This window comes from Notamacropus eugenii, chromosome 1 (assembly GCF_028372415.1).
Source record: "Notamacropus eugenii isolate mMacEug1 chromosome 1, mMacEug1.pri_v2, whole genome shotgun sequence".
Classification (NCBI taxonomy): domain Eukaryota; kingdom Metazoa; phylum Chordata; class Mammalia; order Diprotodontia; family Macropodidae; genus Notamacropus; species Notamacropus eugenii.
The window spans coordinates 753,446,376-753,468,927 of NC_092872.1; the positions used below are offsets into that span (position 1 = coordinate 753,446,376).

Here is a 22,552-nt window from a genome sequence, read left to right on the forward strand (position 1 = left end):
TAATCCTTGGCAGTAAGAAACTCATATTCTTTGGGGAAGAGGCATGTGCACAAAAAAATAAATAAATAAACAGAGGGGCTGAGTCAAGATGTGAGAATAGAGAAACACTCAGTCCAGTTTTGCCAACATTCTGCTCAAAATAACTTTAAAAGCAATGACTCCAATAAAACACTGGAGTAAAAACGTCAACAAAAGATCCAGGTGAGACATTATTATAGCCCAAAACACCTTATAAGTCTGACAGAGATCTGTGACACAGGGAAGGAGGCTGACCCAGAGCCAATGTGGATGAAACCCTAGTCATGGGACTAAACTATGTTGATGAGAGCAGCAGCAACTTTGTGCTCTCAAGACAGACACAGGAAGAGGACCAGGAAACTCACCAAAAAGAGATCGCAGGGTCCCCCTGTGCAAGTTCTGGGTGCAGGAACACATGCTGCAACTTCATTGCCTGTGCTCGCTTTGGGGTCATAGTTCAAGGACAGAGAGAAGACAGAGAGAAGGACAGAGGGGCAACACTTTGGGCCTCCATGGCCTATATTCATTTCTGGGTCATAGTTCAATGGAAGTGAGGAATACTTTCCACTGTGAAAATGGAGGCCCTGAGGAACAGTAATATTTCTAGTCGTGAGAGGAGGTATCTTTCAGGGCAACAAATATCACAATCCTAAAGGATCATTGTGCCCTAGGTTAAGAACCAGAGTCCACACCAAAAGAGCAGTGATCAAACATCTCCTCAGATCGCACCACTTTGGAAGCAGCAAACAATTTGAAAATCTAAGAATTAGCTCTGGAAATAGCAGTGCAGAAAAGCCCAAAGCTTAAAGCAGATCCCCTGTTCTCCAAGTTCTTAAAGAAAAAAACAAAATAAATGGGTTACAGAAAGAAATAAATGGTAAAGCTATACCAGTGGGGGCACCACACCACTCCTCTCTTGGAAATAGATAATCTCACCATAAAATAATAAAGAAAGAAGTCAAGGAGGGCAATAGAATACGTGAAAAGTTGCATGTAGTGTACATGCGGAGAAAATTGAATGGGAATAGAAAAGTTCACCTCTTTCTCAGCGGTGGATGACATTTCCACAAAAGCTGATCTTATATTGGGACATAACAATCTCATAACCAAATGCAAAAAGGGAAAAATATGAAATTCACCATTTTCAGAACAAATCAAAATTACATTTAATAAAGAGCCATGAGAACAAAGATTAAAAGCTAGTTGGAAAGTAAATAATCTAATCTTAAAAGAAGAGTGGGTCAAAGAATAAATCATAGAAGCAGTAAATAATTTCATTAAAGAGAATAATAACAATGAAACTACATTCCAAAATCCAAAAATTTGGTGGGATGCAACCAAAGAATTTTTTAGGGGAACTTTTATGTTCCTAAATGTGTACATCAGTGAGAGAGAGAGAGAGAGAGAGAGAGAGAGAGAGAGAGAGAGAGAGACAGACAGACAGACAGACAGACAGACAGACAGAGAGACAGAGACAGAAAGAGGAGAGAGAGGAGAGGAGAGGAGAGAAGAGGAGAGGAGAGGAGGGGAGGGGAGGGGAGGAGAGGGGAGGAGAGGGGAGGGGAAGAGAGAAATAGCAGATCAATGGATTGGAAATGCAACTAAAAAAACTAGAAAAAGAACAAGTTAAAAATCCTCAACTAAATACTAAAATTGAAATCCTGAAAACCAAAAGAGATATTAACATAATTTAAAGTAAATAACAATAATCAAACAACTACAAAAATCATAATAAACCTAGGAGCTGATTTTATTTTAAAAATTTACAAAATAGATATAACATTGGTCAATTTGATTTTACATTTAGGAGAAAAAAAGAAAGAAAGAATATCAAGGGGATTAATGGAAAAAGCATGACGGAAAGCAGCCTAGCAGTTCCAAATTTCAGACTAAAGTACAAAGCAATAATCAAGAAAACAATTTGACATTGGTTAAAAAAATAAAGTGGATCAGTGGGATTAGGCCCGCAATACAGAGTGGTGAAGCGCTATGGTAATTTAGTTTTTGATAAACGCAAGGATTAAAGCTTTTGAGGTAAGAACTCAACATTAGGCAAAACTTGCCAACAAAATTAGAAAACAGTTTAGCGCAGACAAGCATCTCAAACCAGATAGCAAGATAAGGTCAAAATACATAAATGATTTAGAAATAAAGGCTTATATTGTAAGCAAGTTAGGGGAGCATTGAAAAACTTTACCTATGAGAGCTCTCCATAAAGGAAGAGTTTATGAGTAAAAAAAGAATTAGAGAGGATTACAAAAAGAAAAATATATAATTTTGATTACATGAAATTAAAAAGCTTTTGCATTAAAAAAAGTAAACCTGACAACATTGAAAGGAAAACAAGAAACTAGCTGTTGAGGTGTGCGGAATAGCAGCAAATTGTTCTGATAAAGGCCTCATTTCTCAAACACATTGGAAACTGATAGAAATTTATACAAATAAGAGCCATTCTCCAATTGACATATGGTAAAGTAATTTAAACAGTTTTCAGAAGTCAAATGAAAAATGATACTGATTAGAAAAATGCAAATTAAAACACCTCTGAGATACCACTTCACACCCATTAGATTGTATGCATAATAGAAAAGGAAGATAAAAGATGCTAGAGAGGATATTGAAAAATTGGGGGCACTATTGCACTGTTGGTGGAGTTGTGAACTATTCTAACAATTCAGAAGAACAATTTAAAATTATGTCCAAAAGGCTATAAAACTGTGCATACCATTTGACCTAGCAATACCTAAAAAGATCAAAGAAAATGAGGAAAGACCTATTTGTACACAAATAGTTTTAGCATCTCTTTTTTGCAGTGGTAAATAATTGGAACATGAGAGGATGTTCATCAATTGGAGTGACTGAGCATGTGCTATATGAATGCAATGGAACACTATTGTGCTATAAGAAATGATGAACAGGATGTTTTCACAAAAACCCAGGAAGATTTATATAAACTAAAGCAAAGTAAAGTTAATAGAACCAGGAGAACATCGTGTACAGTAACAACAATCCTGTGTAATGGTCAACTGTGAAAGACTTAGCTTCTCTGATGGAGGAAATGGTCCGAGATAATTCCAAAGGAGCCATGAGGAAAAATGCTATTCATCTCCAGAGAGGTAACTGATGAACTCTGAATTCAGGCTGAGGCATAATTTTTTCTTTCTTTTTCTTTCTTTCTTTCTTTCTTTCTTTCTTTCTTTCTTTCTTTCTTTCTTTCTTTCTTTCTTTCTTTCTTTCTTTCCTTTCTTTCTTTCTTTCTTTCTTTCTTTCTTTCTTTCTTTCTTTCTTTCTTTCTTTCTTTCTTTCTTTCTTTCTTTCTTTCTTTCTTTCTTTCCTTCCTTTCTTTCTTTCTTTCTTTCTTTCTTTCTTTCTTTCTTTCTTTTTTTTTGCAATATGGCCAATATGGAAATGTTTTGTATGATTCCCATGTATAATCAAAATCAAATTACTTTCCTTCCCAAGAAGGGTGTTGGGGGGGGGGGGAAGGAAAAAATGGAATTCATTTTTAAAGAAAATTGTTATTAGAATGTTTTACAAGTAAATGTAAATATTTAACAAAAATTAATTTAAAAATAAAAAACAGAAAATAATAGTGGTGGCGGAGATCGCCCACCACTGAGAACATCTGAAAAGGCATTGTGAAGGAAGGAGCCTTCTTGCTGAGCCTTGAAAGGAATTAAGACGCTAACACGCAAAGCTGAGAGGCGGGCACATTCTAGGCATGGAGGAAACCTGTGGAAAACCTGAAAGACAGAAGACCTAATGCCACACCCAGCAAACAGCAAGCGGGCTAGACTGTTTAGAATATGGTAAATGAATAAGAACTATTTACAGTAAACCTAGGAAGATGAGTTGGAGTCAGATTATCCAGGATGTTAAATGCCAAAGAGGCATTTGTGTTTTATACTGAAGCATCGGTGAACCATTGAAGCTTCTTGTCCTTTATCATCCCTATGCTTTAGAAATGGCAATTTGGAGGTTATGTTTAGTATGGACTGGAGGGGGGAGGGACAGGAGGCAAGGACACCAGGACAGAGGTTGTTGTAATAACCCAGAGAAGAGGGGATGAGTTTCTGAAATGAAGTAGTGGACATATGGGCAGAGAGTAGATGATGGATGGGAGAGAAGTTATAGAGGTAAAAGAGATGTTCGAATTTAATTGAGATGGTGGGACATGGATGAGAAAGAGGGTAGTGGACATAAAAGAACCTTAACCTTTTATCCAGTGTTCAAGGAGACCTTGGAGATTAATTAAGCCAGCAGTCTCCATAAAACAAAGGGAGTGATTTATCAGTAAACACACCAAAACTCTAAGCTAGACCTAGGTGTGTAGAATGAGGGCATGGGATTGGATGATGCTTAATGTCTTTTCCAGTTCCAAATTCAAGACTGTGTAATCACTGATTGAAGATGGGTCAGAAGCAGGTGGTCGCTCTAAGACATTTTCACAAACATATCAGGCTGAATGAATTTCAAATCCATTCTTAACAATAAGTCACTTACAGTAAGAGAAGATACTGGGCATTTCAGAATTGAAAATGAATATCTCCTGGAGGGCCAAGGAAAGGCCAGTTTTGGCAGGGAACAGGAAATCACACCAGGTAAATTCCTCCAGAATAAAATAGAAAGTCCTCTACAATTCTCTAAAATCCCTTCACACTTGGGTTCTGGGGTGACTTTCTGGGATCATGCTCTATATCCTTTAGGTCTCTGCCAAAACTGGCCTTCTGGTTCTCTCAAAGCCATGGTTTTGCTTTGCCTCTCTCCTCTTCTTGGAATATATTCCCTTCTCTTTACCTTGTAAACACCAGAGTGTAGAAGCCCAGAATCATAGGCCTAGAGCTGGAAGTGACCTCTGAGTTCTCACTGACCCCCTATTTTTGCAGATAGAGAAACACAAAGTTTAAGTGACTGGCCCAAGGCCACAGAGGAAGTAGAGATGTTGAGACTCAAACTCAGAGTCTCTAAAATCAGTCAGCACTCTTAATATTGTTTCCTTGGGAAATGCAAGTGAGATAATATGTATAAAGTGCCATAAAAATAGTAGTTACTGTTATAAAGCAATAAGAATCACCAGATCACTTATCTAGCCAATCTTACAGGGCTTGGCATAGAACTGCCATATTACTATGACAATGACAGTTTCTTCCACCAGCTCCTCGTCTTTCTGCTGCCGCTGCTGCTGCTACAGGCACCGCCACCACGGTTAATAATCATATTAGCAATAATAGTCAATCTTTATATAACGTAATAGCTTACATATATTATCTCATCAGATAATAGACATGTCATAACGTTTGTTGATAGTTGGTTCCATGCCAAGAACACTCTGCTTCCTCATCTCGTTCTCCTAGTGTTGCTGATGTCCCACTTTCTGCAAGAAGTCTTTCCCAACCTCTCTTAATCTAAGTGCCGTCTCTCTGAGATTATCTCCAATTTCTCCTGCATAAATCAAACACCTTAGCATATGCAAAGTTCTTTGGAAACATTAAAGCTCCTCACAAATGCCAGTTATTATTATTATTATTATTATTATTAGTGATAATAATAATAATAATAATAATAAAAGTAGAAATTATCTTTGGACAGAGTTCTTTGCATGGTGTCTCCACCATTAGTCTGGGTGCATCCTGAGAGCAGGGGCTGTCTCTCTTTCCCCTGTCTTTGAATCTCCAGCAATTAGTCCAGAGGACTGGCAGGGAGAAAGGCTCCAAGTCATCTGATGAGTCACCAGCAGAGCCAGAGCCCCAAGGCAGGCCTTCTATGTCCAGATGCAGTACTTGACTGCTAGATGTGGACAACCTCTGTTCAAATTTGACTTCAGGTGGCACTGCTTTCTGTTTCCCCTCTTTGATGTGGTTAGTTTTCTGCTTGGCATTGTGTCTGTCATCTACCTAGCATATTTACTTAATAGAAAAGTGTTTTTTCCTTCCTGTGAAGGAAAACTTAGGATATTTTTTAATATCTTAATTATAACTTAGGAGGTTAATAATATAATTAGGTAGAAGAGACAAATTCCAAGCAGCTGACAAAACATTGTGCAACCAAGATCCTAAAAACCGACTAAACCATTTCTTACTGGAGGATGGGGTTGAGGCCAATTTCACTCCCAGTTTCTAATTACAGATTTCCTTCACTATAATTGATTTGATTAGAAATGTCTGACATTAGGTCCAGGAATATGCTGATAGATATTAAACAACAGATTCCCCCTACACACACACATACACCCACACACATGCATGCATTTCCAAAATATATGTACCATGCACTTGTAAATTTATAACATTATTATTACAAATATTTTAGTTCCCAAAAGTATTTGACCTACAGACCCCTAAAGAGATAGCATCCCCCTGGAAATCTACTTTCTTAAAACCTTTAACTTTTTTAAATTTATGTCACCGGATGCTACCATACTCCCAAACCCCCAAACCCAGCCCCACCACTTATTGATCTGGTGTCCCCCAGGAGGAATTATCACCCATTTTGGGAACCAATGAAAAAAATCAAATCCTGATTTGGAATATTTGCTAATTTCTGTGGTATAAATGCTCACAATGAAAATTTCACATGCAGCTCTCCCTGAGCCAATAGGAACTGGCTCTAAAACATTGATGGCCATCTCCTTTTACTTCTGAGTGATTAGAGTGTGGGATTTAGGAAAAGAGAAAGGCAAGACCAATCAACCAAAGAAGTAAATGATGTAAGATCTAATAAAGACATTAAAGTTTTATAAGAAGCTGTAGTATGCACAGTGGCTATACCCCAGGAAAACTATCTCAGTGGATGGGCTAAACCAGTTGAGGGTGACCAACAAGCCTCAAACTCATAGTGAGTGAGGGCAATATTTACCTCAGGCCTGTGAAGACTTTCCCTGGCACAATGGATGCATGAGGGCAGCTTGTTCTCACAGCCACGAAGGCAACTGAAGCAGGAGCTATGGAGTGCTTAGATCTTAGTCAGAGATCAAAGACACCAAGGACATTCCCTGAATTGTGGGCCATCACCAGCCCTCCTAAATTTTGTATTGTTGCTTGACTTTAATGACTCTGGAAGAGTGAACGAGGCTCACAACTTTGTGCAACTTTGATTCACTTTAATCCATTTCTTGTGTGAGTCAAGACATCATCCTGTGATATCCTTGATCTTCTTCAAGTCAATGACAAACAACTAATATGATAATAATAATAAAAGCTGTACTGTTTCTAAAGTACTTTGATCCTTATAACCCATTTTATAGATGAGGAAATAGGTTGAGAGATGTTAATCAACCTTCCCAAGTTCACATAACAAATATCTGCAGCAGGTTTTGAACTCAGATTTGGTGACTCCAAAGTCAGTTCTTTGGCCAATATACCACCAAAGACACTCTATCATCACCTGATTTGATTGTTGAACATTTACATGGTAGACAGGAGAGTGAGTACGTCTTAATCCTCACAGAAGCCTGTACTTAATGACATATAAAAATGCATCCCTCGAGCCTCAAGGTTCCTGAGACACCAAGGAAAGAAGCATCCAAATGCATCCTGTTCAGGAGATGGAGAGGGAGGGGTGCTAAATGCCATAAGTAGCTCCATCATCCCTGATGCTCATTGGACTTGCCCATGATAGAAGGTATGTCCTTGGCAGCCAAGCCTAGAGGCCTGTATTGGGCTACCCGAGTCTTTCCTACCTGTCCCAGGTCTTCGGCTGGCCACGCCGGATGCACATATGAGAGAAAGGACGTTCCAGAGTCGAACAGGGGTTGAGCTTTATTCCAGGGAATCAGTTACAAGTGCAGGGAGGTCTTCCTTAGGAGGAAGAGGGGGAGATTTCCTAAGGAGGCTAAGCTTAAGGGATTGGAAGTAGAAGTACAAGCGGGGAGAGAGGGGGAGGGGAGAGAGGAAAGAAAAGAAGCGGAGCCTACTGTCCTCTTTGGCTCCACTCGTGCTAAGAGCGCTTTCCGGCTTCCTCAATCCTACTTAACCTTCAGCCACACAGTTTGCATCTCAATACCGTGCTGTTAGGTAACTAGGTGTGCTCCAATCCGGGACGACCTCGAGGGCAGGAAGACTCCACCCATCAGGTATCTCCGGGGGAGAGGCGGAAATACCCGAGCTAGCCGAGCTAGCTCAGTCTGACCTTCTCGAACCCCCGCTGTTCATGGAGGGCCTCGTAAGATTCTAAGATTTAGAAGTCCCACTTTTACCTGCCCAAGACTGTCCACACGGAATTGAGCTTCCAGTCCCAACATATCCCCTACTTTGTTATGCGCGGAGCGCACCTGGCTCTAGAGCAAACAGTGGCTGGAGGCTGAGTGGATTAAGGAAGGCCTTTAGCATATGAGTACCTTACAACAAGACTTCATTCACACAGAAATCTGCAGCTAGCACAACTGACAAAGGGAGGCATCAAATAAAACAAAGATGAAACTAAATGGCTGAGTTACAACAGGGGAAGTGCAATCAACTAAAATCCCAAAGCATATTTTAAGAGAAGCAGGTGGTGTAGGCGCCTTACACGTCACCACTCCCTTAATCTTGCAAATGGATCTATACAGGTGGAAAATTGGTCACCTCCTCCCCACCCAAGTGTCCTGGGTTTGTGATATCAAAGTCCTCATTCAGCTGGCGAAAAAAGGATGCCTAGATTGAAGCTGTCAGCAGCAGTGTCTGCGGTTGTGATGAGGGCTGCTTCCTCTCTGGGCAGCAAGGTTAAAGCTGTCAGCAGCAGGCTCAGGTGGTGTATGATCCTTCTCCGGGGTCTCTGGGCTCTCCGGGGTCTCCGCCTCCTGCGTCTCCGTCGTCTCCGACCTCAGTTCCCACCTACGGATCCTTCTAATGGGAATCCACGCATCACCTTTTCCTGTGGAGACACAAACATACCCTCGACCCCATATTAGTATCTTAAAATGTCTCATAGCTGGAGTATTATGTGAGCCTTTTGAGACATCTGTATCAAGCTCTGATTGTATTAGGCCTCTTGATCTTAGCTCTGATTGTATTAGGCAACCTTTTCCCCTTCTTTGTTTAGCGAGGATCGCCTTTAAGGTAAAATTGATAAGGATGCAAACTGGCTCTTTACTTAGGTATAGTTGCTGCCAGGTGCTTACAAATGCTTCATTAACATCTGTAAGGAACCTGAATTTCCCAGATTTTTTCTTTTTAACAAACACAGGAGCATTCCAGGGTGCTGATTGCTCCTTAACCAGTATTTGTAGTGCCTGGAGTTTTCTGGAGTCAGGGGCCATTGCTCCACCCAAATCAGGGTGTCTGACTTCCAATTCAAGGGTGGGGACTCCAGTACAACAGCAATGGCCCTTACTAAAAATTTGATAGCTTCATTCCGAGGCGGCTCATAATGTCCCTGCCCCAGATGTTAAAACTAAGTCCTGGAATCACCAACGGCCATACGGTCCCTTGGCGATCCTCTGCCTCCCACTTTACTGGGTGCATTGTCTCTAAGGTATTTTGGCACCCTCCTATTCCCCACACTGGTCTCTGGCTTTCTTTGAGCTTCCAGTGCCGGGGTACTGAGCGACCGCTAAGGCAGGTCCTATCCGCTCCAGTATGGAGCGTGCTATAAGGAGGCGCAGAGGGAAGACACGGTACATTCTCCCCTGCCTTGCCTTTCCCATCCGCTAGATGGAGCTCCGAGTCTATTTTTTCTTTATGCTCCTTAACTTTCCGCTTAACTTTCTGCTTGCCTGGATCCTCCCCTCCCCTCTCTCTGCTTCCACTCTTATTCCAATCCCGCCCTGGCCTCTCCGGCCCTTCCAGCAGGCTTTTAATTACACCGAATATCAGGAAATCTAAATCCTCCAGCTCCCCAGGGTATTGTTGCTCGTGAGCAGTCATTTGCTCTCCGACCGCTCCCCATTTTTCTCTTGATATTCCTGCCTGCTTGAGCCAAGGAGAAACTTTCCAAATCCTTTTACAAAATTCTCGGAGGTCATCTAACTCTATTGTGACCCCCGCCTTCCTGCATTCCCTGTGAAGTTTCTGAGCCCAGACCTCCTGTTCCTCTGGCTTTATTACTGGCAATAGATTCCCCATCTCCGCCCTTTTCCCAGGGGTTTGGGAAGCTTCTCTCCCCTTTCTCTCCTTCCGAATCTAGGATTCGGGACTCGCTTCTTTCACAGCCCCTTCCGGGTGTACCCCAAAAGCACCCAGGATTATCTACGCTCCCAATCCCTGTTGGGGCGCCAACTGCCAAGCCTAGAGGCCTGTATTGGGCTACCCGAGTCTTTCCTACCTGTCCCAGGTCTTCGGCTGGCCACGCCGGATGCACATATGAGAGAAAGGACGTTCCAGAGTCGAACAGGGGTTGAGCTTTATTCCAGGGAATCGGTTACAAGTGCAGGGGGGTCTTCCTTAGGAGGAAGAGGGGGAGATTTCCTAAGGAGGCTAAGCTTAAGCGATTGGAAGTAGAAGTACAAGCGGAGAGAGAGGGGGAGGGGAGAGAGGAAAGAAAAGAAGCGGAGCCCTACTTTTCTCTTTGGCTCCACACGTGCTAAGTGAGAGCTTTCTGGCTTCCTTAATCCTACTTAATCCTCAGCCACACAGTTTGCATCTCAATACCGTGCTGTTAGGTAACTAGGTGTGCTCCAATCCGGGACGACCTCGAGGGCAGGGAGACTCCACCCATCCGGTATCTCCGGGGGAGAGGCGGAAATACCCGAGCTAGCCGAGCTAGCTCAGTCTGACCTTCTCGAACCCCCGCTGTTCATGGAGGGCCTCGTAAGACTCTAAGATTTAGAAGTCCCACTTTTACCTGCCCGAGACTGTCCACACGGAATTGAGCTTCCAGTCCCAACACTTGGCCATCTGCTCATACATATATTGCATCCTGAAATCAGAACTTAGCGTGAAAGGGCTTGGATATGCATTTCACAGCACCACTTACCTGAGGGCCTTTCACATGAATTGTAATAGAAAGAATCTATCAGACAATCTCAAGACATATTATTATTCACTTTCATGTCATTGATTCCCTATACAATACCAGCTCGTCTATGCTGCCGTGTTTTGTAAGGATCCTATTCCCACTCAGTGGACTCGTTGTATAGTATGTCTCATCTGGTGATTTTATAAAGATATTATTCATGTTTTTCTCCAAATCAGTGATAAAAATAGTAGAGAACTCAGGATTAAGCACATATACAGAGTTACTCCAACCTTTCCAAAATGACTTTGAATCCTTAATGACTAGTCCTTAGGCTGGGTCATTCAAATAATTCCTAATCCACCTCATTTTGTTATCATTTATCATCCACTCCTCTATGTTTTCCACAAGAATATCATTTGAAATTTTAACTGTGACCCCCTCCTACTCCTGTGGTTACCTTCCCTGATAGGTGAGTTCCTCAAGAAACTGTCATTTTGAGAAAGGCAAGACCAAGGCCAGCTTTTCTGGCTTCCACTGACTTCTCCCTCCACCCCTGCTGCCCCTTCTCCTAATGGTGACATCCTTCTACAATTTCTATTTGGAGGAATATCCTAGATCAGTCAGACTTCATTGTTTGGGCTTTGCCATCTTGCTTGGTTTGTGGCACATTCTTCCCCACCCACCCCACCCTTGTGAGCTGCTTTTTAGGCTTTTTTCGTGTTAGATTGTAAGCTTTTTGAGCTTTTTTTTGCATTTGTATCCTACTCTGCTTAACACTGTATGTGCTTAATAATGCTTATTTATTTACCTTAATTTGCTTTGCTAAAATATTGGTAAAGTATATCTGCAGCATCAACTGGTCTCCCACTACATTTACAAGCTTGTTTCCTCACCTCTAAAATAGACGTACAGATATTTACCCTGCCAATCGTATATTGTTATGATTTTGGAAAGCATTTTGACAATGAGAACACACCCTAAAAACATGAATTGTAAAGGCAGCTGGGTAGTGGATAGAGCACTGTGTAAGCAGGAAGACTGGAATCTTGGATTTGACTGAAGCTCCAACATGTATGGGCTGGGTGAATATGGGTTAACCCTAACCCTAACCACAAATACACATGCTTTCTGACTCAGTTCCCGCATCTATGAAATGGGAACAAAAGCATCTACCTCCCAGAGCTGTGTGGATAAAATGGGATATTTGTAAAGTGCTTCACAAATCTTAAAGCATCATGCTCCCTTTGTTAGCAATAGCAATAATGCTGGTGCCATTACCATTAGTAACTCCTAAATTACATAAGCCACTATTTCATTTTAATAGCAACCCCTTTATTAAAACCTTTTTAATAAAAGGTTCTTTCCTTTTGTGAAAGGGACCAAAGAAAATAGCAAAGACATTTTTTTATATGCAGTTTGGAGCCGTGAAAAATCGGGCAACTTAATTAGAGTTTGGCCAAAAGCTTTCTTTAATTAGTGCTAATTTACTGTCCAAGTGCACGGTTATTGAATCTTATTAGAATGTGTCACAGTGCACTCCAGAGTAATGGACAAGATAGGAAGGAGATTTCAGGGATGGCAAAAAAGAAAAACACTCAAAACCAGATATTCAGCCCAAGAGCCTTGCCTTCCCACTACACAAATTCACCAGAGCTCAGGAAAAGGCTTTTAGCAAATATAAATTGTACAAAGTGGCCCTGGCCTGTCTCATTGAAAGGCTCTCGAATCTAATTCTGAATCCTGTCCTACTTCTTTAAAAAGAAAGTTCTTTCCACCTTACACCAAACCACATCCTTACTCACTTGTGCCCAAGAGGAATAGTTACCCAAAGGATTTTTTTAATCAAGGAATGAAATAAGGCTTTAGAATTTCTGTACTTCCCCCCTCTTTTTTTTAATTCATTTTAAGCTTACACACACAAAAAAGAACATTACCCTGTACACACCATATCATAAGACATTTCAATGTAAGATAATAATTGTACTGGATAGAAAACAGTGAATGTTACATTTACATCAAAAATACTTATTTAGACATACAGATATCTTAAAAATGAGAATCACCTACTGGGTATTTCATGGTTGGTAGGAATGATCGGTGATGAGAATGATAGCTAACATTTACATAGCATTTTAAGTTTTCCAATGGACTATTATTATCCCTATTTTACCAATAAAGAATAGAGGGCAAAGATAATTTAAATCATTTCTCTAGGATGACATTACTAGCGGTAGCTAAGTGGCAAAATGGAGAGAGCACTAGCCTGGAGTCTGAAAGATCTGAGTTCAAATCCAATCTCAGAAATTTACTAGCTGTGTGACCCTGGGCAAGTCACTTAACCCCTATTCATCTCAGTTTCTCATCTGTAAAATGGGGACACTGGAGAAGGAAATGCCAGACTGCTGTAGCATAATTACGAATAAAACCCCATGATCAAATCCATGGAATCATGCAGAGTCACATATGACTGAACAACTAAACAACAACGCTTCCAGTAAATGTCAAAGGGAGGATTAGAAATGGTTTGACTAGAACAGAGTTGGGGATCCTGTGGCCTCAAGGCGACATGTGTCCTTGTAGGTCCTTTGATACAGCTTTTTGACTGAGTCTGAGTTTTACCGGACAAATCCTTTTATTAAGGGGACTGACTTATTTTGTGAAGTTTAGGTTCAGCCTCAAGGCTGCAGGTTCCCCAGTCCTGGGCTAGAGGTTTTCTTGTCATCAAGCCTAATCTGTACAAATTGTCACAGATTTTCATCTGTTTCTTATAACAGATTTGGAACCAGAATGGAAGTTAGAAGTCAATCACTCTCTTATTTTGTACATTAGGAAATTTGCATAGAGATCAAAAAACTTGTTCAGGGTCAAACAATTATTCTTGAGTGGAATTTGAACCCAGGTCTTCCTTACTCCAAGCCCAAAACCTCATCTACCATATGATTCTTCCTCAACCAGTATCTATTTTTCCCAACTCTGCTGTCTGGATAAGAGCAGAAGGCTAGATTTCAAAGAATTCAGAATTGGAAGAGACTTCGTTATCCATCTAGTCCTGCCTTCTTTTCACTATGATCTCAAAGTGGCCATCCAACCTTTGCATGAAGATCCTCAGTGAGGCACAGTGATGTCATAGAAAGAGAAATGAGAGTAAAGTCATAGGGTGTGGGTGAAATTAACATTCTGAAAACTAATTTGTCAGTGGGGAAAATATTTTGGTGCTTGAAAGATTTTGACAGGACCCATAAATTCTGGTTTGGGAAAATCTGTTGTTATACAATATCCTGGGCATGAGGGAGGTATGAAGATGATGGAGAAATTTTGGAACAAACTATTCAAAACAACTTATTTTTATACAAAAATGTTATCACATTGAATAAGTAATTCTGTCATAGTCATAATTACGTAAGTGATATAGGGAGGAATTTTGAACAAGAAAAATCTCATAATATGATAAAATATAGTTACATAGCTCAGGGTTTACATTTTCCTTAATCTAATTATCCTTAATAATAATCCTTAATCCAGTAAAAGCACAGGTACTTCATCTAAGACCATTCATAGATAATTATTTTCCTGAAACTACTTAATCTCTCTGGGACAGTACTTCCCTCAAGGGCTTTTCAATTGCAGTAACTGAAAGAAGATACCTTCTCCCCTTGATCAATACTCCAATCCCTTCAGGAAATGTAAAAAGAGAATGTTTCACTTAGGTGGATCATTTATTTCTAAAATTTCCCAAAATGTGAAGTGTCTGGTTTTACACCCTTATCAAGGATGTCTCTAATCTCAGAAAAGATTATGTGCAGTAGGGAGAGATAGGTCAGTACTTACTCATATTTTTTCTACTTTAATTTTTTTCAGATGGAAGTTGGGGAGTTCTGGGCCATCTCTAGTCATCTTGATGAATATCATGCCATTGGACCCAGATGGCTCAGGAGAAGAAGGTGAGACTGGTGACCTCACACAGCCCTCCCTCACTCAAATACAAGTCAACTGCAAGTCACATCACCATCTGGACATCACGGTCCTCTTCGATAACAAAGCACAAGGACAAGACAAGGGGGAGTCGATTAATCATGTTCAAGGTTAATAGGGTTCAAGACATTTCCAGGCCTTTGCCTTTCACCCTTTTTTGGCTACCTTGAATATGTCAGTCCCTGCAAAGATCCCCCTGCTTTCCCCAGTTCTGTTCTTTTAGGCATTACTACTACCTCCCTGAATAAAAAAACAAAAACATTTAGGACAGTGACGTGAGGGTCTAAGTGAAGTGATTCTGTGGTATCTCATGCTAAAGCTTATTTTATCACAGTAATCTAACCATTTTCTTTGGTTTGTTGTCATCCTTCCATTTCTATCCTTAAAATGCTGTTGAGATGAGCTTATTGTAGGATGTCCTGCAAAGTCTTTTTTTTAAGTAAAGTAGTTCCTTTGTCGCATTTCTAAAATCATAGAGAACTAGGTCAAATTTCTAAAAAAAAGTAAAAATCATTCTCATATTGATAAATAATCAAAAGACATGAACAGGAAGCTTTCCAAGTAATCAAAGCTATCTATAGCCATTTGGGGAAAAATGCACTAAGTCACCATTGATTAGAGAAATGCAAATTAAAACAATTCTGAGGTAATATCTCACACTTAGCAGATTGACTAATGTTACATAAAAGGAAAATGACAAATGTTGGAGGGGATGTGGGAAAATTGGGGTACTAGTGCACTGTTAGTGGAGTTGGGAACTGATCCAATCATTCTTTAGAGTAATTCATGTCCATATGGCTATAAAACTCCAAATACCTTTGACCCAGCAATATCACTACAAAGTCTGTAGCCCAAAGATATCCAAGAAAAAGGAAAGGGACCCATTGTACAAAAAATATTTGCAACATCTCTTTTGTGGTATGAAAGAATATGGAAAGTAAGGGGATGCTCATCTATTGGGGTATGATCAAACAAGTTGTGGTATGTGATTGTGATGGTATACTACTGTCATGTAAGAAATAATGAAAGCGATGATTTTAGAAAAACCTGGAAAGACTTATATGAACTGATGCAAAGTGATGTGAACAGAGCCAGAAGATTATTGTACTATAATATCACTTATGTATAGAGTACTAGCTTTAGGATTCTCTTGTTGATACTTATAGTAACAGGTTGATACGCCAAAGCAGCTGAGTTCCGATCTTAGCTCTTCCATTTACTGCCTATGTGACTGGGCACAGTTTCCATCTGGAAACTGTGGAAACTGGTCCTCACTTTCCATTTGTATAAAAAGAGGGCTCAGGAATAGATTTCAAATATCATTTCTGCTTCTAAAGCTTCCTTTTTTTTGTCTCTGACACCACAGAGATTCCACAGAAGTCGGGTGAGGAGAGGAAAAGCTAAATCACTCTGACTTTCTGTTTAGTAAAGCTTAAGCCATTTGGAAATCAGGGGTTGTAGTTTTTGATCTGCTATTTGTTGTCACATACATACATACATACATACATGCATATGTATGTGTATTACGTATATATTGTGTATGTATATAGGTGTGTATATATAGGTGTGTATTGTGTGTATGCATGTATATATACACATATATGTATATACATATATACCCATATGTGTATATGTGTATATGTTTATGCAAACACACATATATAGATATATAGAAAAAGACTCTGCACACAACAACAAATGAGTGTCCTAATAATCTGAGGTCAAAACAGAGGAGAGACGAAGAGACCATTTAGTCCAACTCCTTTCATGTTACAATGGAAGGAACTGAGATCCAGTCAGGGTCATTCAGAGACCCTGGAGATCCCACAGATGACAGTAGGACACTGGAAATTTGAACTGAAGTTTGAGTTCTATGATGTCATAGCCAGTGTTCTTCCCAGTCCATCATGGTACCACCAACCAATGGAGGTACCACCTCCAATGGAGAAAATAGAAGATATTTTTCTAAAGAGTCTGTTACCACCCTCTTAAAGTGGTGCAAAGAGGTATATGTGTGTATATCTATGTATGTGTGTATGTAGATTTACATGCATATGTATGTGCATAGTAAGATGTTGGATATAAAGAAAACATACCACTAGTCCTGGTGCCACTTGGCTCTATGGCATGGACCTAAACATTAATAACTCACTGACCTCCCTCCTGCAAGATCAGTACACCTTTTTCAAATTGTCAATGTCTCAGACCTGTAAGAAGCAGCTGATCCCTTTATATCCTGAAATAAAAATGAAAAGGGGCTGGTGAATTTGGCCTGCGGCTTGGGAGCTGAAGGGGCCAGGTAATCCTTTGTGGTTGGCAGACTCTGAGAGCCAGTCTGGGTACATTCAGAAGCCTGTGTGCAAACTCATTAGAGTCTTTCTTTGGGGCCTACTTCTAGCTTTATTGCTTCTTCTCTCCAGTTCCATGTAGCTTCGAGCTTGTGAGTAGCACATAATATGGACCTGGGGATGCAATGTATCTCTGTCTTTCAAGCATGAGCCCAGGTAGGTTAAGAGAGATTCATGATCAGGCAGGCTTCGGGGAGGTATGTATTTAAGCCCTAGCAACTCTTGAAGAACACTGAATAAGTATTGGAGAAAGGGGGTTCTGATCATAGAGCCAGCAAGGCTCCATCAAGAACCAGTCAGGACAGGCTAACTTTGCTTCCTTTTTCTACAGACTTACTACTTAAATAAAGAGGTCTTTCAGTGTGATATAAGTAATAATGACTCAACACTCATTACAGCACATTTGAGACTTTTCAGTTCTGGGAGAAGTTAATCTATTCAGTTTTGAGATTCTTTTCCCAGGGTGTAATCCAGTTAGTTGGTGAATGAGTATGTGCAAAAGACCACTCACCCATTTTACATACAGGCTGCCCTTATCTTCAGACACTAAAGCTGTCTATGGTCAACTCTCTCCTCTATGTACTATCTTCTTGTATTAGAATGTACACTCCTTGGAGGCAGAGACGATCTCTGTCTCCCTTAACATCTGGACCTTGGTGCTCTACATAGTAGCTGACACATAGTAAGTGCTTAACAAATATGTTTTCATTCTTTCATTTCCCCATTCTGAATATGTGAATCTGTTGTAATAGTGTTATCAATGACAAACCTCCTCACACTAAAACAGCTCAACATTTATTCTTCTGCTTATAGCCTCAAAGTCAGCTAGAGCACAGAGACATGTGGGACTTGTTCAGTTCCATACATTATTATGTCATTTTTATAGACACCATTATATCAATTATTCATATGTCAATCAATTAACCTGAATTTATTAAACACTTACTATGTACCAATCACTGAGCACTGGGGATTTGAAGAAATGGAAAACATGATCCCTGCCCCCAAGGAGCATCCAGTCTAGTAGGCAGAGAATGTGTATGAATTAAACAAGACATAGAGAAGGTAAAGGAAAGGTAATCTCAGAGGAAAAGCAATAGTTGGAAGAGAGAAGGGCACATTGTATTTCTAAAGGTGAATTTTGAACTGAGTGAAGTCTCATAACGTGGAGGCAGAGGTAAGGAGGGAGGGCATTCTTGGTGGACTGCAATGAAAAGACTTGGAGTTGGGAAATAGTAATGCTAACCACATTTAGATAGTGCTTACTACATGGCAGGTACCGTGTTTGATTCTTTACAGCTGTTATCTAATTTGACCCTCACAACAACCATAGGAGCAGGTGTTATGATTATCCCCATTTTGTATATGAGAGAACTGAAGCAAACAGAGATTAAGTGCCTAACCCAGAGTCATCCAGCCAGTAAGTATAAGAAGCCAGCTTTTAACTCAGGTCTTCCTGAGCTCTGGTTCAGCACTCTACTCTGTGCACTAGCCAGCTGCCTAAGTGGGAGGAACATGAAGAGGGCAAATGTCACAGGATCACAGATTGTGTGGGAAGGAGTCTAAAAACTAGAAAGGTCACTACATGACTAGTAGTGAAGGACTTTAAAGATTAAACAGAGAATTTTATATCTGATTCTCAGGGTAATAAGGAGCCACTAGAGTTTATGGAGTACAAAGTGACATGACACGATCACACCTACACTTTAAGAAAATCATTTTGGCAGCTAAATGGAGGATGGTGTGTGGACACATCTCAGGTAAGGAGACCACCCAACAGGCTATCACAAGAGTTCAAGTGGCTAGTGATGAGAGCTTACATTAAGAGAGTGGCAGTGAGAAAAAGAAAAGTGATATATGCAGAAGGAATTTTGCTTCATTAGATTAAGTCTATTAAAGGCATTGCTGTTCTAGCTTCAGGAAAGCATTTGGATTTGAATTTGGGCCAAAATCAGGTCCAAATCCTGTCTGTCTCCTTGTAACCTTCTTAGTCTCCTTCCCACTACAACCCCTTGGTCACCTTTGCAGGAATAATAGCCTACTCTGGTACAATCCTTGATTTAATCTTGATGAAATTACAAATAAAGCATGACTAAATAACCATTAGAAAAATTCCTAGGAGGCGGAGCCAAGATGGTGAAGTAGAAAGACGCACATACACATAGCTCCGAACCCACAAACCACAGAAGGGCAGAGGGGACTAACCCAGGGCGAATTCTGCACCCAGAGACCACGGAATATTGGAGCGAGGGAGATTTCTGTTCCGGAGAGACCTGCAAACCTCTCGCGGGGGGTCCTTCGCGCCGTGTACTGGGCGCCAGGGCGGGTAGAGGAGAGCAGCCCTGCCGCGGCAGCCACACCGTGGGAAAGAGATCCGAGAGGGCTGAGGAACGGAGTCTCCAGCGGCCACGCGGGTCCCCCCACCCACAGAGGGACCTGCAAACCTCTCGCAAAAGGTCCGTCGCGCTGCAGACGCGGTGCCCAGCCCAGACCTGTGGCGGCAGCGGCGGCCGCGACTCCGAGAGACACAGTTCTGAGAGGGCTCCGGAGGCGGGATCTCCAGCAGCGGCACAAGCCCCCCCACCAACAGGTGACTGACGGGGGTAGGTGAGAGAGTCTCTTTGGCGGGTTGAGAGGGGAGTGAGGTGCCCCCATGGCTCGGGCCCCCCAGGGAGGTGGGGGCTGAGAGGCGGCTGCGGAAGGGGGCTCCCCAAACGAGCAGGAGCCTGGATCCATTGTGGAAGGTCTGTGCATAAACCTCCTGAGGGAATTGAGCCAGAGAGGCGGCCCTGCCCCTGACCTCAGCACCTGAACTTAATTCTCACACTGAATAGCAGCCCTGCCCCTGCCAAAAATCCTAAGGCGGGAAGCAGCATTAGAATCTCAGTCCCCAAATGCTGGCTGGGAGGACCAGGAGGCGAGGTGGATGTGAGGAGAACATTCAGAGGTCAGGCCACTAGGTGGAGAAAATGCCAAGAAAAGGGAAAAGAAATAAAACTATTGAAGGGTACTTTATCGGAGAAAAAAAACTTCCTCCCTTCCTTTCTGATGGGGAGGAACAAGGCTTGCCATCAGGCAAAGACACAGAAATTGAGGATCCTGTGTCCCAGCCCACCCAATGGGCTCGGGCCATGGAAGAGCTCAAGAGGAATTTTGAAAATCAAGTTAGAGAGGTGGAGGAAAGACTGGGAAGGGAAATGAGAGGGATAAGGGAGAAGCATGAAAAACAGATCAGCTCCCTGCTAAAGGAGAACCAAAAAAATCTTGAAATCGGCACCTTGAGAACTAGCCTAACTCAGCTGGCAAGGGAGGTGCAAGGGGCCAATGAGGAGAAGAATGCTTTCAAAAGCAGAATTAACCAAATGGAAAAGGAGATTCAAAAGCTTACTGAAAAAAATAGATCTCTCAAATCTGGAATGGTACAGATGGAAGCTTTGGACTTTTCGAGAAAGACAGATATCTCAGAACATACCGCGCAGATTCGAAAAATGGAAGATAATGTGGAATATCTTATTGGAAAAGCAACTGACCTGGAAAATAGAATCAGGAGAGACAATGTAAAAATTCTGGGACTACCTGAAAACCATGATCAAAAGAAGAGCCTAGACATCATCCTCCACGAAATTATCAAGGAAAACTGCCCTGAGATTCTAGAACCAGAAGGCAAAATAAATATTCAAGGAATCCGCAGAACCCCGCATGAAAAAGATCCAAAAAGAGAAACTCCTAGGAGCATTGTGGCCAAATTCCAGAATTCCCAAGTGAAGGAGAAAATATTGCAAGCAGCTAGAAAGAAACAATTCAAGTATTGTGGAAATACAATCAGGATAGTACAAGATCTGGCACCTTCTACATTGAGGGATAGAAGGGAATGGAATAGGATATTCCAGAAGTCAAAGGAACTAGGACTGAAGCCAAGAATCACCTACCCAGCAAAACTGAGTATAATACTTCAGGAGAAAAAATGGTCCTTCAATGAAATAGAAGACTTTCAAATTTTCCTGATGAAAAGACCAGAGCTGGAAAGAAAATTTGACTTTCTAACACAAGAATGAAGAGAACCATGAAAAGGCGAACAGCAAAGAGAAATCATAAGGGACTTACTAAAGTTGAACTGTTTACATTCCTACATGGAAAGACAATATTTATAACTCTTGAAACATTTCAGTATCTGAGCACTGGGTGGGAGTACACACACACACGCATGCACACATGCACACATACATAGAGACAGAGTGCACAGAGTGAATTGAAGAGGATGGGATCATATACTAAAAAAAGAAAAAAAAATGAAATCAAGCAGTGAGAGAGAAATATTGGGAGGAGAAAGGGAGAAGTTATATGGGGCAAATTATCTCTCATAAAAGAGGCAAGCAAAAGACTTATTAGTGGTGGGATAAAGAGGGGAGGCAAGAGAAAAACATGAGATCTACTCTCATCACATTCCACTAAAGGAAAGAATATAATGCACACTCATTCTGATAGGAAAACCTATCTCATAATACAGGAGAGTGGGGGAAAGGGGCACAAGCAGGATGGGGGGGAGGATAGAGGGGAGGGCATGGGGAGGAGAATGCAATACGAGGTCGACACTCATGGGGAGGGAAAGGACCATAAGAAAACAGAAGTAATGGGGGACAGGACAGGATGGAGGGAAATATAGTTAGTATTATACAACACAACTAGTATGGAAATCATTTGCAAAACTAAACAGATATGGCCTATATTGAACTGCCTGTCTTCCAAGGGGAAGGAGTAGAGAGGGAGGGAGCTAAAGAAGTTGGAACTCAAAGTGTTAGGACCAAATGGAATGTTCTTACCACTGGGTAACAAGAAATACAGGTTAAGGGGTCAAGAAAGTTATCCGGCCCTACAGGACAAAAGAGAAGACGGAGACAAGGGCAGGGAGGGAGGATAGAGGAGAGAGCAGATAGGTCACAGGGGCAATTAGAAAACTTGGGTCTGGGGGGGGGGGGGCGAGGGGGAAAAAAGGGGAGAAAATTTGTAACCCAAAATTGTGTGAAAATAAAGGTTAAAAGTTTAATTAAAAAAAAAAAAAGAAAAATTCCTAACATCCATCAAAACTTTAGAAATCCTGGCCAAGGTCACTTCTGATAAAAGTTACCTACATAGATTAAAGGTAAATCATTTATAAAACAATAGATATTTGTCATGTGTTTCAATTTGGAATTGTGCAAAGCCAACTTTTCCTTTATACATATACAACATACATACACACATACATACATATATACACACATATACATGTATATGCATACACATACATACCCATGCACACATACATATATGTGCACATGCACACACATGTATGTACACGCATA

General features: G+C 41.1%; 1 pseudogene; it reads left to right on the top strand.

The window, feature by feature from the left end:
- Positions 1–593: 593 nt before the first annotated feature.
- The window catches only part of LOC140520559 (TBC1 domain family member 13 pseudogene), a 39,044-nt pseudogene continuing 17,085 nt past the window's right edge, over positions 594–22,552 (top strand).